At 40.5% G+C, this 5,000-nt stretch overlaps 2 long non-coding RNA genes across 2 annotated transcripts; one reads left to right on the forward strand and one right to left on the reverse strand.

The window, feature by feature from the left end:
- Positions 1–205: 205 nt before the first annotated feature.
- LOC134187370 (uncharacterized) lies at positions 206–1,518 on the reverse strand. The gene is made up of 6 exons (XR_009971089.1): positions 1,259–1,518; positions 1,079–1,171; positions 943–1,023; positions 507–875; positions 353–444; positions 206–294 (listed from the first exon to the last, which is right to left on the reverse strand). It is a non-coding gene; the product is annotated as an uncharacterized LOC134187370 (long non-coding RNA).
- A 2,697-nt stretch (positions 1,519–4,215) lies between these two features.
- Positions 4,216–4,810, forward strand: LOC134186351 (uncharacterized). The gene is made up of 4 exons (XR_009970957.1): positions 4,216–4,289; positions 4,351–4,433; positions 4,623–4,677; positions 4,742–4,810. It is a non-coding gene; the product is annotated as an uncharacterized LOC134186351 (long non-coding RNA).
- Positions 4,811–5,000: the final 190 nt, after the last annotated feature.

Here is a 5,000-nt window from a genome sequence, read left to right on the forward strand (position 1 = left end):
GGTTTACGACTCGATTTACTCTAACTTACGTCAATTTACGTTGTGAAAACGGTTCATATACTGGGCATTTACGTAAAATTTACGTCTAATTACGGCCTAATTACTTTTCAATTACGGTCATATACGTAGCAGTTACGTAGCATCTACGACTGAGTTTCGTATCTATGCATGCAGTAACGCGCGAGTGCAAATTGCCACACCGATATGCAGAAATTTCCTTTATTATCAAAATAATTACAAAATCACAAGTTAAATTATTCTACAGTTTTCTTGATTCCATATAATTTTTTCCTGCTGAATGAAGAGATCAATGATAATGTCATGAACGTACACATGTAGCTAATGCTGATACATTTAGTGCCCTTGGTGGCAGTTGTCTTCTTCTGCTTCCAGGTAGAATCGTCTTCCCATCGATAATTTGAATTATTTCAATCAAAAAAGAATCTGTATCAAAAAGATGTCTAATTGTAAGTCAGAGTATCTATATATAGCTATTTTTAGAATACCTGTCGTTTAGCTGGAAGTCCCAGCGCCACGGGGTAGCCCATTGTCATGATTGTTCAAAAGCATGCACCTGTTGCGTGGAAGTGGGTACGCTATACCTGCAGCTGTCGCTAACCCTGCAGCTTGGAAATCTATTTCACCTGTTACTACAAATTAAATTTAAATATTGTGATAATGAATTACAATTGTCACGTGCGCGACAAATACGTAGTTCCGAGCTTGCAACTGGCGACAGCTGCAGGTTTCCCAAACCTTCATCACCAACTGCCTGTTCATGATCAAGAGGTGGATGTTGTGATGAGTCCTTCGTTGGTAACGTGGCGCGACATACGGATCTGGAATTCCTAGGATGACGAGGCCGTCGCGATCGTCTATATGCACAAGGGACAAAATTTATCCCCAAAATGCATACAACAGTGCAAAACGATAAGCACTTACGCTGTGTTACATTCATGGCGTTTTATGCGCTGCCGAATGTCTTGCATAATACCAACTCTACAGTAGACGTTGACCACAGGCCTGTCAACATATTTATGCCTACTACATCACCAAAAACTTATCATGTTGACATTACTTTTTGAATCGAAGTTTAGCTCATAGAAGCTTTTTGTACGTCTCCTCTAGAGAAGGTCTTGGCAATACTATAGGCAGCTAATCGAATTTCAGCCTAGAGAATGCACGATGCAATCCACTTAAATCAATTTTTGTCAATCATACACTACATAATTAGATAGCTAAATTCTTAATTGCTTACCGTGTATTGCAACCGGTCTTTGTTGCCTTTCACCAGTTCTAGCGAACCATCCATTCTTGGCACGAAGCGTCTAATGACAGCTCAACGCCTATCAACCGCAATAATAATTGTACACTGCGTAGACCCTCTCATGGGCGGAACCTTCATTTCACAAAGATTGACGGCTCCGTCAAACCTTTGGTCTCTAGCCTTGTGTAGTACTCTGTATACGGCTTACACACATTTGCATGTACTGAACGGCGGTATTACACACACACACACACACACACACACACACACACACACACACACACACACACACACACACACACACACACACACACACACACACGCACACTCACACACACACACACACACACACACACACACAAACACACACACACACGGACACATACACACACACGGACACACACACACACACACACACACACACACACACACACACACACACAGACACACAGACACACACACACACACACACACACACACACACACACACACACACACACACACACACACACACACACACACACACGCTCGTAGCTCTGAAGGGACGGTGTAAACACAGCTTCATTTATTAATTAATCAATATGCATGTTCAAGAGCTCCTAGACTAGTGTCAAATGATGAAGTGTAATCATCACACAGTGCACGTGTCATTATAACCTAGCGATGTTGCGTAAATCAACGTATCTAAATAGGACGTAAATAGACGTAAAATACGAAGACACGTAAATCTTTCGTAATTTACGATCTTCGTAATTTACGTCGCAAAGTGCATGCGCAAAGCTACAATTCAGACATAAAATACGACCCAGGATCGTAAATTACGAAAAAATTACATGTCTTCGTATTTTACGTCGATTTACGTGCTATTTACGTCGATTTACGTGCTATTTACGTCGATTTACGAGCGTGCTTGCCAGTAGTGAGAGTCGGTACGAGCCGTGACTTCGTTAGATACGGAGCTGCCGTGTTTAATGCACCTGTTCCCCGAAACGCCAGCAACGTCTTCGAAGAGACGACGTTCAGCGGGACTGTCGAAACGACGAGGGTCGGTACGAGTCGTGACTTCGTTAGATACGGGGGGAACGAATTATCCGGGTGAGTACTGCATGTGACTTCCAGTTCTGCTCGGATGGTTCGTCTAACTGCACGTGACTTCATTTCGGACAGCGCAATATCCGGGAGTGCTATACGATTCGTCTAACTGCACGTGACTTTATTTCATTCAACGGGACAGCGCAATATCCGGAAGTGCTATACGATTGCAAGTGTATACGCGACATTTTTATTCACTGCAATCATTCGTGGCCAACATCACCTATGATACCATCAAACGTATTTTTAAATACTTTCTGCTATAATATCTACCTGTAAATGCGACCTGTCTCTCCTCCATTTCCGTGTTGTATTGGCCAGAGTTGCCAACTCACACGCAACTTGCGTGAGTCTCACGCAAGTTCCTTCAGGTCACACGCTCACACGCAAGGAACCCAGATCTCACGCAACTTTTAGATTGCTGGAAGATCTAGGCACACGTGTACAGTGAAAACTGTAGATACACCGTAGATTCACGTAAAAATCTGTAGTGTCTGATAGAAATCTAAAATCTAACGAGACTGCCGTAATTACAGTGATCGACCATTACGAATAACCAACCCCAGGCAAGTCTAGTTCTGAAGCTGTCCAACATATTCAGCCAATTCTAGTGCTGTACTAGACCGCTCATCCATAATTTCCTTCCTCCTTTTCAACTTTCGGATGTCGTCAGGAAGTCCAAAGCAGGGAGAGGCTGATCACGCGAGACTGATTTACTGCATGCCTAGACTATTTTGGTCTATCGTTACTAGCAGAAATTCTAATTCTGCGAGTACTTGCTAGATAATTATTGTCTAATGCGTATTGACACACTATGTGTTGTTTTCTAGATATTTAGATATTAGTTTTGTGGCCAAGCCTATATGTAGATATAAAGTACTGATGAAAATCTGAGATCTCACGCATTTTCAGTATTCCTGGTTGGCAACTCTGTTATTGGCTCTATGACAAACGTGTGTGTCAACTGCGGCGCTATGAAGTGGAAAGGAGAAGCACTGGCATGTGTTGTCCCCCGGGCGAAGCCGGGCATTGGAGCTTGTTTATAGATAATTGGAACAAGACACTTCAACGCATGCGTCTCGCGATTAAGTGTCTGTTGTGGTGGCAAATTTGTTGCAGGTAAGAACTTGCAGAAGGTATATACCCTAAGTCGCTGAAAGGAAATGCACGTTTCAGTTGTAGTTGCTTCACTCTAACTACACGATGTCCGCGGCGAGAGCAGAGATGGAAATCATTGAAGTCTCAGATGATTGTGAAATTGCAACGGAAGCAGACCGGATATATCTAGTCCGTCAGTGCCTAGACGATAAAAATTGGATAGATGATGAGGTATGAAGTGACGCCAAACATGTTTACCGTACAACTACTTAACACACAAGTTACAGCCAGTCTGAAGGCTACCAGCATTTGAAGGGATATATATATATATATATATATATATATATATATATATATATATATATATATATATATATATATATATATATATATATATAGACATGCTGTAACCTCAGGCATCAGTTAATTATTGTACTTACTAATACTGTAATTGAAAGTCATGATTTATAGATCATCAGAAAATATCTCCACGTAGTTACTGAAACAGTTCATTGACACGTCTAACTTGGTAAGAAATGTTTATTGACCATTTGATAATCCATTTATGCTTCTTGCAAGTGCAAAGTTTTAGTTAGACTTCATTTCTTATGTACAACAGGTTGAAATTGTTGACAGCTTATTTATGGAAAAACTTCGTATTTGTGGTTCTGATGGAGTTTGTTACTGGAAAAAGGTAAGTATGACAATGTACATGACATGTGCATACCAGGCATGTGAGGTAAAGATATACTTTGCGCAGAACTGGCACCTGCTGCAAGCAGAGACAGCACTGTTTGTCATTAACGTTGATTCCTGTCACTGGTTACTAATGGTAGTTGTCTTCATAAAGTTCATACTTTCTACTTGATTCATACTGAACTGTAAATATACAGGTTGTCAAACCTCAGCAAAAGAAGATGACCTATTTTGACTCGTTAAATGCAAATGATGGAACACTGTTCTTTCAACAAATAAGGTATGCAAGGCTCTTTAATGCATACAACATCAATAAATCGGCTGTATGCTAGCTGTTACTCCACTGCAATTTATTCAATGTCACAATAAACTTTTGATGTACTATAACAGTAGCACTACAAATAGCACTACTATTTCTCATAATTCATTCATTTCATACAAAAATGTGCATTGACTCTATTTCTTGTAGTGACTTTCTGGCTTCACAATTTGACAGTACTGACTGGGTATATGAGAGAGCTGAAGTCAGTTAACAATCCAATAGCATGTGTTTCATATAGTATGTAGCATCACGGCTTTCTGATTTAGAGTATACCACGTCAATCGAATAGTTATGACTGTGGCGTGTCTGTGAGTATGCTCGTTATCTAATGATGCAAAAAGACATGAGCTTTTCTCAGGTATGATAATGTTCATGCTATAATGATATGCTGGGTAGAACATATCCATTTCAACATAGATTGACAAGCCACAAATCAGAGCAAGGATAGCAGCAGAATTAACCTTTAGTGTGGTACTGCCTGACAAAGCAACTATGGGTTCTTTCCAAAATACTCATTCTTTTCTA

This window comes from Corticium candelabrum, chromosome 11 (genome assembly GCF_963422355.1).
Source record: "Corticium candelabrum chromosome 11, ooCorCand1.1, whole genome shotgun sequence".
NCBI classification, from domain to species: Eukaryota; Metazoa; Porifera; class Homoscleromorpha; order Homosclerophorida; family Plakinidae; genus Corticium; species Corticium candelabrum.